This window comes from Euwallacea fornicatus, chromosome 14 (genome assembly GCF_040115645.1).
Source record: "Euwallacea fornicatus isolate EFF26 chromosome 14, ASM4011564v1, whole genome shotgun sequence".
Classification (NCBI taxonomy): domain Eukaryota; kingdom Metazoa; phylum Arthropoda; class Insecta; order Coleoptera; family Curculionidae; genus Euwallacea; species Euwallacea fornicatus.
In genome coordinates, this window is record NC_089554.1 from 1,096,049 (window position 1) to 1,121,578 (window position 25,530).

The 25,530-nt window shown below is 33.4% G+C and overlaps 1 protein-coding gene across 15 annotated transcripts in view; it reads right to left on the bottom strand.

The window, feature by feature from the left end:
• Window positions 1–25,530, bottom strand: part of dnc (phosphodiesterase dunce) — a 293,397-nt gene that overhangs the window by 76,125 nt on the left and 191,742 nt on the right. The gene's annotated exons all lie outside the window — the stretch shown is intronic.

A 25,530-nucleotide genomic window follows, 5' to 3' on the forward strand; every position in this document is an offset into this window, starting at 1 on the left:
CACTTTGTGACATAACAGACACATACGGGATTGTACATGTAGTAGATAAATGTATTTTTCCTTTTTTTTTCTTATAAAAATCCCCATATTTTATGACGTTTTTGAGTTTTTTTTTAAATTTTGAACATATTTAATGTAACATATCCATGTCTAATCTCAAAAGTTATTGGAATATTACGCGATATAGTAATTAGAATGGCCCACCAAATCATCTGACCTCACTACTATGGATTTTTTGTATAGGATTATCTGAAACATAAGGTGTATTTAAATAATCTTAATAAATACCTCATCAAATGGTAAGAAGAGTTGTTTAGGAATTTGAACTGCGACTTGCGCACTATCAGAAAGTCAGCGAAGCGCAGTCCAAATATTTAATATAATAGATTGTTTTAGCTTACATTGTTATTTTTTAAGTATAATAGCTCTCGTTATTTCTTTTTTTTTTGTATTTTTCTCGAAAATCGTTGAATTTAAACATAAGCATGTCACATGAAATGTGTTTAGAATGCCTTAAAAAACTTAAAAACGTCATAATATACATGAACGTCTATAGACCAAAATATTGAAAAAGTACATTTACCAATTACATGAGTAACCCTGTATATGTGCCTATTACATTAAAAAATGCACAATTAAAAGCAATATTTAATATGTTTCAGCATTTTCATGGAAAATATTTCCTTCGATTTTAAAAGTTAAGTTAAAAAACACAATTTGAAACAAATTTGTAATTAAAGGTAAATTGCATTTAGAACGTGTTGCTATTTAGAGGTGACATCCCGATTGATGACGCAACTCCAGAAGTTCAATACTCAGACTTTATCAATTAAAGATATTAAAATATAGAAGGGTTTTAAATAAAAGTAGAGTCTGCAACTATGGAATTATACTGGTAGCCTTAAAGGGAAACAATTTTAAAACAATTTTTGCAACAAAGTTGAGTAGGCTGAAAACACAATAGATGTCTTATTAACCTAATATCTGGAAAAATCGTGAACTTCCACCATTATTAAATTTATACAAGGTGTTATAACCAACTTTAAGGCATAAATATTCATTTAAATGTAAGAAGAAAAGTTGCCTTCGTTGTTGGGATACAGGATTTACAAGAATGTTTATATTTTCAACAAATAGTTTTTTGAGATGTTGAGCTGAAATTTAGAGTATCGATTTTATTTTTTTCTGAGTACCAGTCTCACTTCTAAAACTTAAATTTTTTTTTGCAGCACTATGCTTACAGGACCTTTTTTACTTAGAGCGAGTTGTAGGACAATCTCCTAAAGTTTGTCTCCATACGTAAGGAGCAGCTTGTTTATGGAAAGCTTAATAAAAAACTACACGCACCATGTACAATACATTCTATGCTGCAATTTCTTACTTTCGTTACTTAGTAATGACATACTTAGTAGAACAATAGGAGATATGTTTATAAAAATGTAATCCCCCTCAAATTGCCTTAAATAGAAATTGATTACCTTTAAATGGACAAGGTAACAAGTGTAATGGGCTTCGCTGTGTAGATGGTCATCGTCAAGTCTTTACAAAGCGGTTGTTACGTCTTAACTTAATAAACGTAAATTACGTTAAAGATAATTGCGGTTAATTTATTTGAGCATCTCATTAAATCACATTCATGTTCTTTGTCGGCATGCATGCTGTTTCAAGGTAATTTATTTATAGGAATCTTTAGATGATGTTTCCTGAGCCGTAAAGATTGAAAATTTTTTACCAAATTAGCACAGCAAGGAATTGAAATTACTTCAACTAATCGCACCGCTTGATGAATTCTAACTAACCTAAATTCTAAAAAAGAGTATATTTTTAAATTTAATTTTTTTATTCTTAGCTTCATCCCGATATTTGAGGGCCGAATTAAACTGGAAGCACCGGATAAACAGGATGCTCTAAATTCGCGAGAATATACGAAGATCGTTTAAAGTATAACAAATACAGGATCGATAAAATTAAGATAACTCTGTGCAATTTAGTGCTCATTTAGCTTCTGCTTTAACATGCCGGCAAAATTCTTAATACTTCCGGAGATGTTCACAATAACATAGAAAGTTTGATATCATTTTGGAAACTCGAAGGCTGGGTAGTTGAAGTTATAAAACACATAGATATTAAATATACATATTTACGTGGAAAGATATGAAATCAATGATCTATTGAAGAACATAATCGGCAAATGCAGCAGACAATTGTCGGTGTATGACAAAAAATGTCTTCTCGTCATGTATCGTTATTTTTATGACGCCGAATTAGAGTCAGAGATTTATCAGGCGCCAGAGCAAATCCCAAATGTAAAGCGTTATGGTGACGTCATTTTCTGCGGTTTTGGCGTCATAGATTAAGGCCCAACATACCAACTAGGTAGAAAAAATAATGATGTCTCCATTTCTTTGAGATGATTACTGATGGCAGTTATATTATGACTTCATTTGCGTCTTGAATGAAAGAGAACCGTCGAATTTTGGCACATAAAGAAAAAAATCTTTGCACTTCCTTTCTAGTTTCGTTTCATTCGATACGCTTCCATCACTCAAATCTGGCCTTACATTTCCTTGAGTTACATATACAATATAAACCTGATTTAATCGGATCATCTACATATGTTAACTGAAAATAAGAACTCGAATCGTTATTTTGCTCGTGTTCCGCAACACGATTTACCGATATTTTATTACATTCAGAGCAATAACAAGCTGACCAAATTAATAACAAATCTTTCATCATTGTTAAAAAATTTATACATATCTAATTAGGTATTTTAATCGTTAAGACACTCACTTTTTTAATAAGATACCACTGACGTATGCTGTTCAAGCTTTAATGTCTTTATCACGTGCAACAATCGAATATAATATTACGAGCGATTATTATTATCGTAGATATTTCATTGTTGTGCATTAATTAATAACGCTAATTGGCGGACATATAGGTATTGCTTTGACTGAAATTAGTGTGGTTAATAATATAATAAAGGAATTAGGTATTTGGACCATTGTTTGGTGATGACGTCTAAATTTACAACAGATATTTCCTGAAGTTGTGACGTCAGGAACAGTGAAAAAATACCATAGACCCTGTGGAAATGGCAATAAATACAGAAAGAGGAAGACAGTTGTGCCATTGAAATACTGAATATGAGATTAATTTAATTATTATGTTTCGCAGTTAGTCTTATTTGTAGTTACTAGTTAGTTATTGTAAAAGCAATTTAACAATTTTTCTTCGGGGGTTTGAACCGCTACAGCTCCCTCGAAGGAGGTTCAATGACAATAAAAAATGTATATACGGTATTGTAAATAAGTAGGCCAATCCGCTAAGCATTCCTCGAATGAAAATAGTTAAATTTTCCTTATAGGACTTAAAAAATCATTATTTCATTAAAAACTTCGGTGTTTCTTGACAAATTTTAATGAAATTTTGCAGAGATGCACAGTTTGATCAGGTGTTCTTTTCTTTGGGTAAAAAATAATTGAAACCAAAGTGAGGGAAATGAGGGGTCATGGACACATTCTCCCCAACTTTTTTTTGTGCACGCTAACAGCGAACTTGTTTTATTTATTAAACTAAATGTTTAATTCTTTTTTCTTGCAAAATTTTTAATTTACCGTTCACTTTAGAAAATATTTCAACATATTGCCTCTTAATACATGATACCAATTATTCGTAGCTATCATTTATTTTTGTACAAACATAATGATGATTTAATATTTTTGCACTCAAATTTTAGAAAAAGTGCGTCTACACAGTGTGTCAATTTGAAAACGAATCACCCTCGATATTTGGGTGATTACAGAAAATATGGAAATATGCAAAAATAAGTCGATTTTATTTGCAAGGGAAACATTCTTTAAGTAAGTTTTCTCTCTTCGCAACTACTAAAATTGTAAAAGGGACGGGGTTGAATTATACTTCATGCAAAAGGTCATTCAAGTACCTTTCCAAATGTACCTTTTTTCCATTGAGAGGTTTTCGAAAAATCATGTTAAACCTCTAAACACGCTTCGGTATCAATTGCATCGTAGACCAATTGTTTATTAATGGTTTAAGTATTCAAAATGCTGTCTATTATTTTCTGGACAATAATAAAATCTGATTTCAAACTCCATTCTAACATTCACGAAAATTTTTATTTGGATTTCTCTATGCGCAGCTGCAATTCTTCTTTTCAATTCTTCCAAATCTTGAGGCTGGATTTTATAAATAACACATGATTATTTCGGTTTTTATTTGTTTATTTATATATGTAAATGCATTTATTTAAATATTCTATTTATAGAAAAAACAGTAAGTTTAAGATTGTTCGATTATAAAAATATGATGGAGTTCTTGTTGTTTTTGCGAAATTAGTAGAGGTTTATTATTGTAAATCTTGTTTCACGCATTAAAAGTTGTGTATTTATAAGGTTACCTACAAAAATTGTAAACGTGCTTCAACAATGAACTGAGATTATTTTCATCTATAGAGAATGTGGAAGAACAGCAATAATTTTTAATGAGAGAAATCCGAATACTAATTTGAAATATAAATATATCTTGTAATTAATTGCTAAGTTTACTGAGACTGGTTCCATTGTCAACAAAAAAAGACTTCTTATGCGTGTTTTGAATGAAGCAGCTCAAATGAAAGTTTTGGGCTCTTTCGTTGCTTAATCAGTCAGTTCCGTTCGTATTGTGACATATAAAGTAAGATTATGTTTTGTAACACTAAAAAAAGCGTTAAAGTTAAATAAATTCAATCCATATAAAATGCAAATGCATCAAAAACTTTTTGATGACGACTTTGACAGTATTTAATTTTGTGTAATAGTGACAGATTTTAAATATGACTGTTAACATTTTACAAAACATTTGCTTTTGCTATGAATGCACGTTTTTCTTTAATCAACATGTTAACAAAAAGATTTGTTGATATTCGGATGATAAAAATCTCCGACTATTTAGAGAAGGTATTACGCATTATCCACAGAAACTAAATGTTTGGGCTGGTGTTCTTGGAAGTACCTTTATTGGTCCTTCATTCATAGAAGGAAACCTAACCGGTGAGTTCTACTTAAATGTGCTAGAAGGAATAATAGATCAATTAATAACAATGAATTTAGAAAATCAAGTTGACGCGGGTGGTAATAGCGTTTTACAAAATTTTCTTCATTTTCAACAAAATGGAGCTCCACCACACTATTTCCTTCCTATTAGGCAGTGGTTAGATGATAGATTTCCTAGCAAATGGATTGATCGAAGAGGATTAGTTGAGCGGCTACCGAGATCGCCTAATCTAATAGCTCTGGATTTTTTTCTTAGGGGGCATCTTAAATCTGTTGTTTACAAAACGCAATCTTAAGATTTCGAAGAATTGAAGAATTACAGTTGCATGTAGGGGGATCCAAGTAGACATTTTTATAAATGTTAGAGTGGAATTTGAAAACAGACTTTATTACTGTATAGAAGATAATGGGCAGCATTGTGAACGCTGAAAATATAAATGGAGGATTTTTTTACAATACAATTGATGCCGTAGCTTGTTTACAGTTTAGACATAATTTTTCGAAAACTTCTTAATAAAAAAAAGATACATTTGTAATAATGTATTTTTGGATCTCGGATAATGGAAAGGCCTTTCACGTAAGGTATAACTCAACACCTCTTCCCATTTAAGAATTGAGTGGTTGCTTCCTCACTGCCAGAGGGTGCATGCAATTTAACAGAAAACCGATTTAAAGAATGTCGACATCGAAAATAAAATTGACATGTTTTTGCATATTTACATATTTTCTATAATCACTGAAATATCGAGGATGAATCGTTCTCAAATTGGCACACAGTATATAAACGTATGTTTTTAAATGAGTCGTCTCCGAGATACAGGGCGTTAAATATTTAGGAAAAAAAAAGATTTTTTTAAAATATTTTCAAAATGACCTTAGAAATTTTATTGAAACACGGCATACCTACACTGTAGTCTAAACAGTAAATTTCTCTTATATTTAAAGGAAAATGCTGTAGCATTAGACGTGCGTAGGGGTACCCGTGTTAACTCTTATAGGGGAATAGAGCAAGCCATTGGTATTTCTTAAATTCGATAGATTATAGCAGTTGTTGGAAGTGACTACCATTTGCCATTATATGCACATGCGTCTTTTAGTTTTCCCATGGACTATCGAATACGTTTTGTGTGACCAACTTTATCCTCTTAAAAAATTTTCCATTATTTTCGTTATATATTTTAAACGGCGCATATTTTTTCCCAAAATGACATAACATATTAAAAAAATCCACGAGATTTTGGTGAATTTTGAACCGATTGTTTAAAGAAATGTATTCAATTTCAAAAATATCAGTGGCGTACCCCTTATTCTGCTATAAGAATTAACGTGACAATCCCTACGCACGGCTATCGTTACAGCATTTTTCTTTAAATAGAAGGGAAATATATTGTTTGTTCTACTGTGTTGATATACCGAGTATCAATAAAATATTTAGTGCCATTTTAAAAATAAGAAAAAAAATATTATACTTTTCCTAATATTTAACACCCTGTATCTCGGAGACGACTTATTTTAGAACATACATTTATATAAAACATTATATAAATAGAACAATTTCGAGAACCAGCTCCTTAAATATCAAACACCCTTAGGAACCACCCTGTATATATAAAGTTTAATAATTATGAAAGAGAAAGTAATTTACTAAAGATAAAGGACAAGAGAGAAAATTAAAATTTGCAGCATTTTCTCTTATCTCAAATATAATCAATTTCAATAGAATCCCGACTGTTAATATAGCTTTAAAGAAGAGTTGAAATCCTAGGGTGAAATCACCAGAGAACAAACTTTTGTAAGGATGTAGATGACTTGACACGAAAGCACATTCCATTATAATTTGCGTGTTCAACCTCTTTTTCATACCCTGTCCAGAGGAATTAAAAATTAAAAGCAGAAATTAACGTTTCTTTTGTGCAATTCCTGGCTTTTTGACTTGGGTAGTTAATCCAATTTTAGATGTAGGCAGCTTGTGCGAGAAATTAGATTTTCTCCCGTAAAAGAGAGAAAGTCGCTAAAACTCTATTAAATGTTGTAGGGGCAAAAATTTATTTATCGAAAAATTTAACTTAAAGTTTAAAAATATGTAGAATTTTCAAATGCAAGGGAGCTAATTACATATTTTTGTGACCTTTCTATAGTGTTCTTAATTTTCAAATATTTTCAAACGGATTCAAAGTCACGTTGAAAGCATTAAATAGTTTGTTTCACCAATGAATCTGAGAAAATTGGAAATGTTTTTACAAAGACTTAAAATGTACTTAAATTACACATTATGAGAAAACATTAATATTTGTTTAATCTCACTTACAATAAAGATGATTCTATTCACTTTCTACATGCGTCAGCCATGTACTCTTGGATGTTTAACAAGGTTTAATGTATTTAATAACAATGCTAATATGTTAAAGAAAGGTTTATAGTTAAGTAAAGAGATTATGTCAATACATATTTTCAGTTAACATTTCTGGTTTCAAACACTTATTGCATATGAATGAAAAAAAAAAACAAATAGAAATTATCTTCATAAATAAAATAAAAAATGTTATTACGTAATATAATATTCATCAACATGCCCCTATTTGAATTCTATTATCATTACAATACAAGTGGATGATAATATAAGTGCATTTAGTAATATTTTTAAAGTAAAATTCCAGCAATAATATAATTAAATTACGGTTTTACGCGTCAAGAAGTGTTACAAATTTGTAAACGTATTTAAACATTTATATGTTATATGCATCATAATCGACCGTTGAATGCATGATGCTACGTCCATAAAACGGTGCATTATGATGCTCGCATAAAAAAAATGAATTAATTATATTTAGGTTTTCGTTTAAATTGCAAATGTGAGCTTCAAATGTTTTTTACCTCGTTATGAAAATTTTCGTAAAACTCTGCAGTTTAATGGCACACACTTAGTGACGTCATTATTAATTCTAAAGTTGTCGCATTTTCATTAATTTGTCTCATTTAAATAAAAAATTTACTATTTTTATGGGTCATCTACAAAGTTGGTGTGTTTCAATGTAAATCAAAAACAACTTTTTTTCAATTATAAATGATACATTATTAAATTATGTATTTCCCATTTTGTTCAATAACATTTCTCCATCTATGGGGAAAGTTCATGTTTCCGGGTTCATAAAAATTTTATTCCTTTTCGGTGAAAAAATGGCTCAAATACGTTTTTATATCTTCATGAGTCGTTTACGTTTTTCGATTAAGCGCATTTTATAGCGATCGATACGTATCATAATCCGACGGTGCTAGCTCTGGAGAATTGGATGGAGGTGGTTAAACATTCCATCCAAGTTGTTGCAATTTTTCGCGATTGGTCAAGCTTCTATGTTGTTTAGCATATTCTCAACGAGTTACCGATCTTGAGCGCTGTTTTTGATTTGGTTAACTCAATTTATCCAGTTGACGACTATAGACACGCGATTAAACTATTCAGTCCCTTGGAAGGAGTTGAAAATATACGACAACTTTGTAATACCCCCAGACGAATAACGTAACCTTCCTTTGGAAAATATCCGCTTTTGGAGAATTTTGGGATGGCTAATTACACTGGGCCCACAACATTTTAGGTACGATATTGTTGTAGACGATCCAGTTTTTGTCATCTGTTACAACACGTTTCAACAACGGGCTATCATCTTGTCGTTTAGTGAGTGAGTCGTAGACTGACTAATCCAAGTGACATTAGCAATAATTGAAGGTAGTTAAATTAACTCAGTGGAAAAATACATAATGATTTTATGAACAACTCAATAATAAAGTTTCCAATACATACTGTACTAGTCAGCCATTCTCTTCGATCTCGACGTTATTCAAAGATTATTCATATAAAGAACATCGGTGCTATTCTTTCTTGCCTTTCAATAAGTACAAACACAAAGGTGATAGCCAACAAATAGTCTATCCTTAGTAACCGAGTTTGTAACATGAAAACAGCTATAATGGCTTCCTCTGAAAAGGTTTATTAAGGTCCTGTTAATGAACGCCCACATTAAAAGTAATCCAGAATTGCATGTTTCTTTACATTCTCTGACGCACGAAAATCTGGAAAAATGAATAAAATTACAAGTACCAGCGTGGAACAATAATGGGAGATCTAACATCCTTCAACGTAATTTACCTTTTGTTTGTGTGTATATTGAATTTTATGGGCTAAATAGTGTCTTATTTATTCCCGGTATTACCTGTAAAGTTTTAGTAAATGGAACTTACGTTTTATAAACTTTGGAGAGCGTTAGATGGTGCTTTAAATATGTCATGAATGAAGGAGTAATTCCGGAAGACTATTTAAATATGAAGAGAAACGCTATGAGCAACGAAAATTTTTGGTCTCGATCACCGCGATGAATTTCCCGATATGATAAATTAGTTCTTAGACATCCGAGTAAAGAGATTTAACCAATCTGCGGTATTTCTTTGAAAGATGTGTTATGAATTTAAAATTGTATGAAAAAGCGACCTATTTCTGCATCTTTTGAACTAAGGATTAGCACGTGTCTCAACCACTAAATTAAATCGTTGAGATGCAATTATAGTTCCATCACCTGAGCAGCCTGTGATTTTATTAATAAATAAATAACTGACTTTAAGCACCTAAATTACATTAAACTGTGTCATCCTTATTAAACAGCTTTAAGGTGATTTGCCTACTATAGCATTGTCACGTACACATTTTGCACGAAATGAAAAACGTTCCTAACTCTTAAAATTATTTATCTTAATTATTATTTACTGAAAAGAACTTGGCATACATAAAAAAAATTATTCAGCAATAATAAATAATTCAAAAGTATGTTGAGGATATCCCAATGACACATTACCACTAATCATCTAATTGCTCCTTACTCAGGGCGATTTTGTAACATTAGGGTCATCCGTGGGGTACATAGTACACCTCACATTAAAATGCGAATTTTCCCAAGTCGCTTTAAATTGTTAATGACAACAATTTATGATGTTGAATAAATCCATTATTGCAATTATTATTTATTGGAACGGTAAAACCGTGCCAATGTTTGCAGGAAACCACTAACACCTTTACGAAGTTGCATGTCCTGGTTGCTAAATTGGTTAACGATTCTTTGATATTTCCCAATAAAGTCATTCATCGTGTAACATGAAATATCTCATCGATGATTCATGACGTCCCAAATTCCACTAGGCAACAACTTTTTGGGCAATATTTGAAAATAATGTTATCTAATTTTTCAAGTAATGAGGGCGTTAAAATGTTAAAAAAATTGTTTGAAATGATCATTTATGTCGCTATGCGTGGACCGAAATCCCATAGCACAACGCGGGTTATACAAAATGTCATCTTCTAGTGAATTTTATACATGATTTTTTCGAAATTTGTTGTAGGGTTCCAGTTACATCGTGCACCTGTAGAATATCTTTAGGTTTCTAGATATTTTTCTGATTTGCCTCAAAAATCTGGCGAGATCTCTATATCAACATTTGCAAACCTCGGAAATTTTCATGCGGAAATCAGATCTACACATATTTTCTTTCACGCAGAATATTTTTCATCTCCATTTTTGGCTTTAAAAATTATTAGAGTAGATTTTTCTCTATCCACAACATAATTAACTGACCTTATTAAATCTGATTTGAACAGTTAAATTTTTTTTAATTAGTATTAAACGACTTTGAAATTTTTATGTAAACTTACAGATTTTTTCAAATAAACAGATTGTCATATTATTAAATTGGAATATTTCCAATGTATGCATAACTATTTTTAAATTTCTGTCTTGTCTTGGTGAAATTATTTATAGGATATTGAATTACCTTATCCCAATAGAACCGCCAGTTGGTTCCTTACCTGAAAATAAAGATAATTGGATTAGTAAAGTTGCAAATATTTTGTTCGCAACAAAAAAAGGGAGAATTTATCAATTGACTTCTCACATTCGTCAGGGGTATCAATGTTGGGAGATCGAGCCCTTTAACGAAAAATAAAATAAAAAAGAGTTTCTTCCTACAGAACTTTACAATGGATTTTAAGTAAATGAAACTGTTATTAGCGCAGTTGCATGAATACTTAACGAATATGAAAATTTACACACAAAAATAAAGTTTTTAAAACTTTAGGATTAACGTCAACGGATCTCATTCACTGTGAGGTTAACGTCATCAATAGTTTGCTTTTCTAAAACCATTCCTCATAATTACATATTATTATCGTTTGCATTAAAGCGTAAAATCGCATTATGACTTGGAAACAACCCAACTACCTCTAACCAAGCTGGAATAATAGTGTAAATCGCGATTTTTATTCCAAATTAAATAACTATTCAATTACATACGTACACGTAAAGTATTAGAATTGGCATAATGCTTTGTCGTACTATTCGTTTCTAGCTTAATGAAGCTGGTAGAGAAATGGTCGAAGCACCCACTAAGAATTTTTAACACTGCCAGGATTTAAATCATGGAATTCAATTAAATTAGGAGGTGTGGCAAACTCTACAACTTCATCAATACAAATTATTACTTTGTTTATGGATAATCCGACTTATAAAAACAATTCTCCCATTGACGTCAGAGAAATAGAGATTTTAATAGCGTAATTTTCAGAAGCCGAAATTCAATCGAATATCTTGTTATTTTTTTGAAAGCGCTGATTGATGAGATATTTAAGCATTGCGCTTTTCTATTCGTTTTGTTGTGTTGAAACGTAGAGGGTTTATACCGGGTGCATAATCAAAAACTTGCTACCCTTCAGATTCCTAAAGTGTAAACTTAAGCACATCGCCTTTGAAATGGGAAGGGAAAATGAAGAATGAAAAAATCCCCCCCCCCCCCTCCCCCCCTCCCCCCGATCGAGAGTATGGCAGGAATTGCAATTTTTTTGTTTTTTTTTTCAAAAGGAAATATTAATCAAGAGACATATCAGTTTAAACTTAAATTCTCTAAACAACCGTGCCAAAATTTGGTTTTTTTATTTAGATTTTTTCATAATACTTAATTTTTCAAAAGACACCCAAAATGTATTCCATTATTCTCCATCGAATAATATAAAGGTTCTTCAAACTCTCGTGGCACTTCTTTAAATATCTGTTGGGAAATATTCTTAGACGTTATACTTGAAGATCCTGTACAGAAGGCTTGTAAATTACGATTTGAAACTATCCCGGAAAGAAGATTTGAGAGATATAAGATCAGGAAATTTTGCTGATCATTCGGCAGTATCTCTTTTATCAATTCATCTATTAACAAAATTATTGTCGAAAAATTTTCGAGCTAGTAAACCATAACGTAAACAGGCACCATCCGGTTGGAAATATAATAAATCCCCACCCAACACACAACAGTGGGTGTCTATTCTTGTTCGTTATTTTTTTGATAATTGCAGGAAAATACCCATTTTTCCAACTAAATTTTAATAAAAAAATCATAATTTCGATGTGGTTATTTAAGTACTTGAAGACCTTTAAAATAATTTGTCACTTGATCCATGTTTCCTATTTAAGAAAACCAAGGTGTTGCCATCTCTAGGATATTGTCAATTGGGGGTGAGAATTGTTTTCATTTTTCGTTTTTCATTCTAAGATCGACGTGTCTTAGCATTTTTAACTGTAGTTTGTGCTTCTAGAAATCTGAGAGGTGAGAAATTTTAAAAAATTATTTTTACATAGTTATGACATTTGATCCAATAAGGGTGATTATTTTTAAAAAAACATTAAAAAAATGGCATTGTGTGATCGATAAATAAAAAATGTCCGAATAAATGAGGTGTTCAGAATCAGAAAAAATACTTTAAATTGCCTGAAATTACTTATTGTTAATACTGCAAATGTTGATTTTTAACTTAAATCTGGATCAATGCATGAAGTATAATAGAGTAATCCAGTATGATATGAGAGAGTAAATGGCGAAACGCAATTTACCGGAGGACTTCATAATATTTGATCATTGATGATGGAATGTTTGAACTTCTCCCTGAAACTGTTAAGCGAATTTAAAGAGACACACAGATATCTCTACTAAAATTTCCAAATTTTTTGTTGTCTTGTTGTTTTTAGTTACCCGTCTCGGGTAAGTACTCTAGTGCTAGTTTACCTCCCGGATCATTATTTTTCAAAATTTTTCTACGAAGCCCCCAAAATCGAGGACAACGACACGTGTTCGTGGCTCCTGTTCGCATTTGCGAGTTTCGCAGTTAACAAGTTCATGTTACATTAGACAACGAACTGCGGCCTCCATATTAAACTTTAAAGGGGTTGTCAGCTGCACATAATGCTTCTATTGGAAACTTCGAATCGCCGTTAGCAGACACAATGGGGCAGACACGTACAGTAGGAACGTTTTTCCTATTTACCCATCCCCGTTAATATTTGAAACATTTTTTAGGGTAATAAGGCCATCTATAAATAGATTCATGGAGTTCGGTTTATTAGTCTTCAAAGCAATTAAATTTGGGAGTCATTATAACTTGGGAGATGGCCTTGGAGTAATCTTACCCATGTCAACGTAACCCATTAAATCCTTGTTATTATTTCGTAATCTCCTTCCAGAGCAGCTTCGAGTGATTTTGATACAAAGTTCGATCGATAGAAATTTTGCCTGAAGGGGAAAAAGAAGCGCCAACGAAGTTTACTTCTCAAACTACGTCGTTACGAGGAGTTACAAAATTGTCGTCTAATTGAAATTCTTTGACGAGATTTTTTCTCGTTTATCCCTCACAAAAGGGTGGATTTGTCAATAAAATCTGATCTTCAAGGGAATGCAACATCCCATCTAAAGGAATCTTTAGCTCGGCATTAAGGAGCAAAGTGGACGTTAACGATGACTGGAAATTCCAGATCTCTCTTGCATATTTGAAAAGGTCTTTATAGCTTGTTAGATGCGCTTCCTTCTGTGGAAATCAAGTTCAACCTGTCCGAAATCTAAGTAAATAAAACATCTTAAGACGATTGGAAATTGGGCTTTGAACATTAGAGACCGCGATCTTTCTCAGGGGAAAGGAATCCGTTAGGTTCAAATAATTGGAGCTGCAAACCGTTAATAATTTAGTTAAATTTATTGATCGGGGTATAACAGAATTCTAGAGAGGAGATGATTCATCATGTAATCCGTATCGTATAAAATGAGCTGCTCGTACTTGCACTCGTACGTTCAAAGTTTCCAAATAAAAAACAATTATTTACATGTCGCATGACTTCACGCCATGGGACTACCTATATAAAGTCGTCACAGATATGGCAGATTAGTTAATACTTTTAATCCAAGACCGCACTTTAAACTAATCCTGTTTCCTGCCCTATCACTCAAACGAGCTCATTATAAGGCATAAGGACTGCATTCCTGAGATACCGGTACTTAGGATAATAATGATACCACGTTAATTACGTTATGAAGATAAACTAAATTTATGGTCAACTTGAATGCAATAATTACAAAGATTAACGAAGTCATCGAGATTCGCAAAAAATTTTTATTCAATATGTGTGAATTTTATCTTGACACATTTATTATTAGGCACGTGTGTACCTTATAATAAGTGCGTAAACCATGTAAACGGTGTAAACCAGAAAATATCCCCGATAAACTCTATACTGGAAATGAATTAGATTGATCCTAACAGGCAATAGTTTTTTCTACTTAAAGATTATGATCTCTTATGATCCTCTAATGATTTCTTCGAAACTTTAATTTTAACTTTCAGGGTCTTCTAAGTACTGAATGATATAACGTATACAAGCTAGGATTTGAGGACACACTTTTGGCAACGTAACGTACTGCCCGTAATTCTCTGAAAACGTCGTAGGTAATGATCTAAAATTATCTAAATTTCTTGAGTTTTTCTAACATATGGCTTAACTAACGTTGCGAAAATTTCCCGCTTGTCCCCAATCGAGCAATTAATTAAAAAAAACATGCCCCTTCGAGATTTGACTTCAGAAATTGCCAAAGTTTTAATAAGACACAAACTCGGCCCCTTAATCATAAATCGCCCGATTAAATCCAGCAAAAGTCTTCACGTCAACTTCTATAAGAAATACATATTTTTTACGAATTTACGGCATGGCTCAAGAACAGCGAATAGGGAAAAAACTTTAGATGAGTTTCTTTTGAGAAAGTTGCAATTATCATTTGATGATCAACCACTGAATTGAGAAGCGACATTTTGTTGGAAAAATGCAAAATCTCAGACCCTAGGAGGTTGTAAATTATATTGGTTTGGAGATTCGAAGAGAATACAAATTTAATTCACTGAGAAGGTTTTTTCTCTATTTAATAGAAGTTTTGCCGGAGAGTTAGAAGAGATAGAAGTTTACGGACTGAGATACACTGACTTTCAAAAAAACCGCAACACCAGGAAGAACGCATTGTATGTATTTGAAATTTTGGTATGATTTTAGACTTGTAAAGAGAAAAAAATGATAAAAATTTCAAGTTCGTATTTTAATGCGATATGAAGTTTTTCTTTACTTTTTTATCTGTGACGATCGTTCTTTTTGCAAATTTTTTTACAGGCGGATAGCGATAAAGGTACTATTGTTAGTACCATATTGAATGTGTGGTAGTGCAAAATGCCTCGTGTACGTCAAAATGCAGTTAACTCCCTTTGAAAGGGGAAGAATTGTTGGTATGCATGAGGCAGGTTTACCTTTCCGCGATATTGCACGTAGATTGGACCGAAACGCATTAACAGTGCTAACAGCTTGGAGAGATTGGTCTGACGAAGGGTCAGTAAATCGTCATCGTGGCAGTGACCGTCCAAGAATGACGAACCCACGCGAAGACCGGCGACTTCGTCGTTCAGCGACAGGCGCCCCGTTTGAAACAATTCCGTCTCTTGGTGCTAACTGGGTAGCAACCCTACATCGAAGAGTCTCCCTTAGTACGATGTATCGCAGAATTCGAAGTTTTGGACTAAATTCATATCGTCTTCTGCGTCGGCTTCCATTATCACGAAACCACAGGGTGGCCCGACTGGAGTGGTGTCGTCTGAGAGTGCAATGGGTGGATGAGTGGAGAAGAATCGTGTTCAGTGATGAGAGTCGATTTTGTTTATGGCGATCTGATGGACGGTTACGTGTTAGAAGGCGCAGAGGAGAGCGATTAAATTTGGACTTTTCGGAAAGGCGTCATTCTGGTTTAACACCAGGTGTCATGGTTTGGGGTGCCATCCAATATGGTAGTCGGTCTCCTCTTGTTTTCATTTATGATAGATTAAATGCTCAAGAGGTACATTAATAGTGTCTTAGAACCGGTTCTTGTACCATACATGCACGACCGTCCTGGAAGCACATTTCAACAGGATAATGCGCGACCACATGTAGCCAACGATATTTTGAGGAATGTGGAAGCTGAAAATTTAGATACTTTGCCTTGGCCAGGTCGGTCTCCAGATTTGTCCCCAATAGAGCACGTATGGGATATAATGGGTCGGAGACTTCAACGCTTAGCTCGCCCTCCAGAGACCATAGATGAACTCCGCGAGCAGGTGCAGATTGCCTGGGATACAATACCACAGGAAGATATTGACAATTTAATTTTAAACATGCCACGTCGCTTACAGGAATGTATTAATTTAAGAGGAGATACCACCCATTATTAAATTATTATTAAATTTTTTCACTTATTCACAATAATTTTCTTTTGATATTTTGATCGTTTTTATCTATTACCCGACCCAACGTAATGCCAGAATTTCAAACGTGTACGATGTGTTCTTGTTGGTGTTGCGGTTTTTTGAAAGTCACTATATGTTGAAACTTAAAACCTCCATGAGGTTTGAAAGTGAACTGAAATTGTGACTGCTATGGTTGACAAGTTTACTCTCAGTGACTATAGATGAGAGGATAGTCTTAGAGGTACTCGACTTCACAGCCTTAGTCCACTCAATATCAAGGCGGAGTTAGGTGCTGAGGGAATTCTGGCCCTTCGTTAAAAACTCTTAAGTATTGGGTGGCAGAGTTTAAACGCGGTCGTATGAGCTGCCAAAACGAACTCCACAATGGTCGATCCAATGAGGTGACTACTTTAGAAATCGTGGTGAAAATCTATAAAACTTATTGCAAAATAGCCATTTCAAAAAGTATTTTACATTGTATTTGGATCAAACGATTGGATACCAGAAATTTGTGCACAAGATGGATGCCGCGATTACTCACAATTGAACTAGAACAGCGGGAGGTGGGGGATGAGGATGTTTCAAGTGAATGTTTGACAAAATTTCGCAACAATAAAGTGGAGTTTTTGCTTCGATTCCTAACTATGGATGAAACATGGGTCCATCATTTCACCTGAGACGAAAAAACAGTCAAAACAATGGACTCAAAGGGGAGAATCGGTTCCAAAGAAGGCGAAAACCGTTCCATTTGCAGGAACGGTGATAGTTTTTTTGAGATGCACGTAGGGAAATTTTTATTAACTATCTCTTTAAAGGAATAAAACAATAAACGAAGAATATTGAACACATTTATTGCAGCAGTTGAGCAAAGAAATTAGGAAAAAGCGATCGTATTTCGCAATTTTCCAAAGTCATGTTTTATCAAGGCAACGCACCAGTCCACATTTCCGTCATTGCAATGGTCAAAACCAATCAACTTGGTTTCGAACTTTTTCCTCGCTCACCCCATTCGCCAGATTTAGCCCCCTCAGATTATTTTTATTTCCAAACTTGAAAAAATTGCTCGTTGGAAAGAGATTTATCAATAATGAAGAGGTGAAGTTTGAAATTGATGCCTATTTTGAAACACTCGAAGCCTCTTACCGTAAACAGGGTATAGAGGCCATAGAATAATGCAAGGAAAAGTGAGTCAATCTCGAAGGAGACCATGGTGAGAAATAATGTAGTATTTGTCAATTTTGTTTTCTTTTTAGTGTTAGGTAGGGTACTTCTAGAACTATCCTCGTACCTTGTAAACCAATATGTTCATATACCCGAATCCCGAACATTTCAGACACACGTTTTTTTTATCACAATAAATCATAATCAAAATGATAAATCACATCCCACACAAGGTTGCAAATCATGGTTGTTTTTAAAATAAAATCGGAAGTTCGTTGGCGTATGTCGGTTGGATACAAAAATTTTATATTTATCTCGTTCCTTCATTCTCTGCCTTAAAAATCGAATAAATATTTAATCCGTAGAGAAGGTTTTCCTCTATTTGTTAAAGATGGTAATCGGGACAAAAAGGAAAATCACCCATCGGTTTAAAATTTGGCATTTACTGAACTACGTAACTTGAAAACTACATTGAAACCTCTAATCCAACTAATAGCCTCACATAGCCATATTTCGCTGGACTGGCAAACACACTGATAGTTACTAAACTACACAGACCGCAGAGCAGGTACTTTAAGTTATTGGCTAAAAGGATGTTGAACGGAAATCCAGATTTTGCTGGAAATCTTCCTTTTGCCCCATTGAAAATGGTGAATTTCATCAAAAGTAGGTCGAAGCACAAGGTTATTCAGGATAACAAATGGGGATATCGGTTTTATTGTTTGAACATTCAGGGTTATCTAAACAACCTGCCAGTTTTACGACACGATGGGTATATTTGGATAACCATGTTTGGATTTCACCCGGCCGTTATAAAAATAGATACTCAAGACCTCAAAATGGGAGACAAATGTGATCAGCCCGTCAACTTGTTGAAAAAGTGCAATCGTGCTTCTTAGAGTGGAAGAAGCATAGCGGAAAATTGCGTTACCAGGGTGTCGAAGATGAAAAGTCCTGAAAACTTTATTGAGTGATCAGTTTTTACATTTACGAGTTTTATGGCCGTTACCAACTTGAACGGCTGTTTGGAGGGGACAGAAATCGACACTGAAAAATTGACAAAAGTTAGAGCCAAGCTAACTCTAACAATAGATTCTTGCTTAGTTGTGTGTACACATTAAGGAAACAAGCAGAGCAAAAGAATTGTGGAATGAACTGAAATCGCTGTTTCACGATTTCAGTTTTATAGAGCGCTTTATTTTATTGCAAAATCTCATTTCCATGAGATTGAATTATTTTGATTCGGTGTCCACATTTATGTGTGAATCAGCTAGGTAAAAGCAGGCAAAGAGATGATTTAGCGTGTGTTATTTAAAACCAGGAACAGCCCGTTTTGCAAAAAAAAGTATCGCATTATAAAGCCAAATAAAATATTGTTTTTAAATTAGATTTTGTTTTATGTGCTACAGGGGAATTCAAACATTGTTTCCCATTTATTCGGCTTTCCTTTCTTACCCTTTTCAAAAATCCCACCGGCGTTCGTTTTTAAGTGGGCCACCGTGTACATGTGCCCTAAAAGATATACTTTCGCTATTGCAACTAACGCAGTATCTCTGTTGTTGTAGAATTTAGATTGATCCTGTCGAATTAAAAGAAAACGCTTTCCGATATTCTAAAAATTCTACAGAAAAGTAAAAATGTCTATTAATTTTCTAATTTTTGGAACAATAACCTGTGAAAACACAATAGCCATTTTTAAAACTGGGTTAAATCCTTAGTAAAACATGTAAAAAGACCTTCCAGTTGAAAACTATTTGACATCTTTACGACCCATTGTGTTATTGCCTGCACCCCATAAAGATAAGTGCGTTTTTAATGCCCCAATAAAACCACATTGTTTTCGCTGTAACACTATCCAGCAGATTTTCATTCACTTTTCTGAACAGACTAGAAATACCTCAATAAATAACAGTGTCGTTTTTCATTAGAACTTCTGATATGTAGTGTTATTTTCACGCTCATTAGATTCGGAAACTATTACACGAGAAAAACAATGATAGATTAGCCGAAAATCCCCAGTTTGTTCACTCCTTTCGGAAAACCACATCAACAGGGTTGTAAATTACCCGTCTGTCAGGCACACCTTAAGAGTAAATTTTGTTGTTGGAGAGCTGAATTCTTTCCCGTTTTTATCGTTTAATCTGCGATTTATAAAATTTCCTTAAAGTTTATGATTTATCTGCAAAGTTTGACTTTCACAACGACTCTATTAAATAGTTAGAGGATACGCTAATTAATTTACAGCACTGTCTTCTGTTGGAATTAATTATTGAAATTATCTAACATATGTTTCAGTTTTATCTCATTCAGTAGTTATTATTTTAATTTAAAAGAAGGCGGTTGTGTAGCAGCCAAGATAGTTAAGTACATTATATTGATGAGCTTATAATATTAGTTTTGACCTAGTTTTCGAAAACTTGGCAGAAAACAAAATTGGGGGGCCTTGATGATATCAAAATGTCCAAACTTAGTTCATAATATGGATATATACATATATATATATATATACATGTATATATATTTGGTAAAATTAATCCATTTAGGATAATTCGTAAGTTTAACAAACAATGAAAATTGTGTTACATAAATGTAACCCAAGGATATCATAGTGGAACAATGAAGAAAAATTCAGATAGTTTAGAATCTAGGAAAAATGTCATTCGCATTCAACCCTCTAGGGCCATATAGACGACAAAGAATAACGCGCCACTTTGAGCTAGATATCTCATAAATTGTAGGAATTAGTAAGAAGAAACGGGAATAAATTAAATCGCTACACCCTATACTGTAAGCATAATCGGTCTGTCAATTAGTGAAATCTTTTTAGCATATAATGGACCACCCTCTAAGAAGTGGTGCATTAGACAAAAGACAATCATTGGTGAACCACGATCTGGAACCTACGACGCCTCTCAGTATGCATTCACGCCTGTTTTTTTGCATACAGGGTGTTTCATCGAAAACTTTTCACTAGAGTTGTTTTGAATAATAGCAAAAAATATCGTAAAATGCCAAGCCACGTCGATTTTCTTTTCGAGGGGGACACATGATGGGGCGGATTTCAACATTATTGACAGAGCTCCGAGTGTGGGGGTGTAATCGGCTGTGGAACTTCAAATGGGACCATGGGTCGAGTGATTCTTCATTTTTAGCACAACAAAGTTCTTTTTAACATAATACCAATCTTTATTACTTTTAACCACCAGTTCTGCGAAAAATAACACCCACAACATGCGGAAACTGCGACGAAATATTCACAAAGCTCTTTGACGAACTCGAATAAAAAATAAACTTTTATTATCATCATGACAACAATTTTTACTTTAATAAAGAAATGCTCGCGAAAAATTATTTAAGATGTTATTTACATTTCGCTCAGTAGTTTAAAAGTATTTGATACTTGTTCCTTCCCTTGAGCTGCACCCAAAAACCTTAAGTAAATTGTGCATTACTAAAGTATTTCTGAAAATGGTTTACTCTGGGACAGAAACGGTTGAACTAACTTCGTTGTATTTCAAGAACAACATGTGCAATCGTGTCACAGCACAAACTTTCAGTGGAAGGTACCCGGAGGAGGCTACTGCTCATGTTTACATAGTTTTTTTGGAAAAAAAAAATTCAAAAATTAGAGTCTATACATAATAAGAAGCGGCAATTGGAAAATCCAATCAGAAGTTAAGCCACCGAAATCGCTGTAGTCGATCAAGTAGAAGTAGATCATGTCTTGAGTATACGTTAATAATCAGAAGTTTCGCATGTCTGTACGAGGAGTTCCTGGCGTACTTGAAAGCTTACAAGTATAACCGCTATAAGATTAAATTGGTTTATGAACTCAATGAGGACGATCAACGCAATGTGGTTTAAGCATGATGGAACGCCTCTGCATTTTACAGCAGAAGGACGCCAATTTTTGGATGAAAATTTTGCCAAGCACTGGATAGGTCGTCGAGGTTCCATTGAGTGGTCATCGAGGTCACTTGATTTAGCACCTCGATTAGGTTTGTGCGGTCACTTAAAGTCAGAAGTTTATCTAACGCAATCTAGTTCCTAAGAAGAATTAAGGAGACGGATAGTTAAAGAGTGTTGCCTAGTTACCCCTGAAGTTCTGGGAACTGTTTGGAGAAATATGGAGCAAAGTTTATTTTACCGCATAGAGGAGGGAGAGGAATAATCGTTCTAAACTTTAACTACTTAATTTTATTTAACTATTTAAATAGGTTCTTTGAGTGTTACTTTTACCAGAACTGGTGCTCAAAAGTCAAAAAAAAACGAGTATTATGTTAAAGAGAATTATATTACCCTTAAAAGGAAGGGTCACTCGACAGAGTGCCATTTGAAATTTCAAAGCTGATTGCACCCCACACAGAGGGTTGGTTTAATAAATTTGAAATCCGCTCCATCATTTCCTCTCCTCTAAAACAGAATCGACGTATCTTGGCGTTTTACGATACTTTTGCAATTATCCAAAATAACCGTGTTGGAAAACTTTCGATAGAACACCCTGTATTTTGTGATTAAATGAAATTTGTGGCTTTCGATTTGGAAAAAAATCAGTGGCTTAACATGTCTTAGCGGTCGAAACACTTTAACTTTGAAATTAGCTTTTTTCCAATTTTACTTCTTCAAAGGTTAATCTAAGAGAGCTCTGAAAATTCACAATAGCTCCTGAAAATTTTAGTTTTTAGTTTAATAATTTACCCATAACCAGAGAAACAAAAGTTAGAGATTAGTTTGGAGAAATAATCGTCTTAAAACATAAACTCTTGGCTTTCCGGAAAGAAATTGGCAAATTCAGTATTTTAATCAAGAATATTCAAGAACTCAAACAGTGCAAAGCAAACGGCGTAACTTATACTGAAGGGCTAACTCTCAATTTTTAGTAAAATATTAGCCTAAACTGCTTTATGCATTTTAAACCTTTTAGACCTCTAGCAGTATGCTACTAATTGAGGTTCTCGGTCATGTGAATAGTTCTGTTGATTTTGACATGACTCCGACAGAGTAAAAGCTTAAGCTCTTATTAAGTTATGTGTAATTTGTTACAAAATCGTGAGACTGATGAAAGAATTGAACAATTATGTAATGATGTGTTTAATGTGAAAATAAAATTGTCAAAGCTTTAATTACTACTTGGAAACAATTTTTTTGGCACGAATGATCTGTGTTGTGAGTAATCATCAATTCAATATTTAGGATCAATATTTACATCCTTTCCTATGGCACCTTAAATCAGCGCGTAATCTACGAAAATTTATAATGAAGCTGAAATTATGAATGGAATTTCCTAAGGTTACAAAGACGTTGATTTATCACATACATAATCTCCTTTTACTAGAAAACGTGATCTGGTATGTAAACTTAATAGACACGTTTGAGTAAAAATATGAGACTGCCGGCAACACTTAATCTGGATGATTATTTGTCGGCATATTGAGGAACTGTATAATTTTGAGTTTTAGGATGCGGACGAATCAAATCGCGGACGTATTATTTTTATTATTATCCGTTACAAAGTTAACGAATGTGAATCTCAGCTTAGGTCAGAACTGACCAAAAACTGAGGTCCACATGCACACGTTTCAAGACTGGAAACAAAGAAAGAATCAGAAACCGACATCGACAAAAAATGATACCAAAAGTATGTAGACGTAAAATCTAAAGTTCACAAGGGTTATCTTCAGGTTGCGCTTTTGTAAGAGATATAACAAAATATCAGCCTTTATTATTAGAAACACAATGCTTCATTTTTCTGCTGTATAATACACTCTATACTTAGTTAGTTGTCTAGTTACATAAAAAGTATAACAAAGCACTCAAAAGCTGATTGAAAAACATTGGATTCCTTTGAAATCGGAGTCGTCAGATCCGAATAAATAGTTTATTCTAAACCCGATTTCCCTACGAACTTGGGGAAATAATATTGTAATTTGTATAAAAATAAAAACACGTTTTTCAGATTAGGCCAATATACTCATGTAGAGCGTCACGTACGCACATGTTTACAGATTCCAAAGTATCGATAGAGCCCGACGAGAAAACTCGCACGATGGAGAATCACTCATTCTGCTATTCAAGTTACTACTATTTTTAATTTGTATTTTCTCTATGAAATATAGCAGCACACACCTTGTCCAGATATTTCCAGTTTTAAGATATGATATGATGAGACAAATTTGCCTCCAGCGTTGTGGCACGTACGCCATATTTCAGGTTGTTAAGTCAACAACGCATTAAATAATAAAATCCTATTATCGTCTAGCTAATATAAAACACACGAACTTTGCTCCTATTGTTAAGAGTTGTCCCAAACGTGGGTTGATTTATGTTGATATTATTAAGTCAACTATGGCAATTCAAAATAGGTTGTCTCAAAGCTGCTCTGTTCAAGGTCACGATCAAGTTTAAAAAAATTTCCATGATCCAACCTTTTTACCTGAATATTTCTTTTGTTTACATGAGTACTGCGACCTACGAATGCATTCGGCAGGGCAAACAACTGTGCAACATATGGACTTCAAGTGGAAGGTGACATCACTCTTGTTATGAATCTCAAGCAGTTGTCTAATTGCTTTTTTATTTATCTGGTCCATGAAAACTAAAACACCTTCTACCAGGTTATTTGAATTTGCAACTCACCATTGGAAACTCCTAGATTTCCAGTTTTTTATACTGAACAAAACATCGCTTAAAATTAAAAGAAAGCCCATCCCGTCAAAAACCGAATTGAAAAAGATAAGTTTCTTCAATTCATTCAATTGATTTTTCAGTTGTAATTTTCTTAATTTTTTTAAACTTGTTTTTTGGAGGTTTTCAAGCGAAAGAAAACTAATAATTTTCTTACTATACTTTTTCTTGCTCAAAATGGCTCCTCTTCGAATTTCTATACAGGGTGAGTCAATGCTCGAGGGGAAAAATTAAGAGACGTGTACAGTTTCATATTCTGGTTACAAAATATGAAATAAATGTTTTGAATGTTACATGAATTGATCGACGTGGCCAAGTGCTATGGCTTAAGACATTACCTGTTTTAAGTCATTTGAAATATTTTCTATGGGGTATTTAACACAATTGGTTTATTCGCTAGAAATTGATAGCCATGAGCAAATCAATGCAAAGAATAATAAATGCAGTCGAATACATTTAAAATAAACACAATATGCAATCAGCATACGATTAGCCTAATTCGCGTTGCAAAGTTTCTATCCGCGCTAATTGTCATATTTTTGAGCACTTGTTATATATAACTATTTTATTGTTTTTGTTTTTTAATTATTAAAAATAACAAATAATAATCGGTGGAAATTTTTAGGTGCAATTACTAGGAAACAGAAACGTGCGGACAAAAATTTTATTTAACATTTTTCAACAAGAAAATCAAATAATACGCGTTACTTACTTTTTCCCTTCGTGTTTCGAATCATCCTATATTTTACAAAGCCAAAAAATTCAAACTACAATATTATTTTTTACGTACAAATCTGCATGTTGTATATACTATATTTCTAAAATACCACAATTTTTCTGTATGCTTCGAACTCGAAGCTATTAGATTCGTGAGATTCTAACAAATACAATCGACTATGACAAGTTCGAAAAGTGGTGTTTCATTTCAATGTTCCGTTCATTCCCTTAATTTATAATAAAGCATACAAAATAATTTATTACCGACCCCCATTAATGCATACTTTTTTATTAATGGATGAT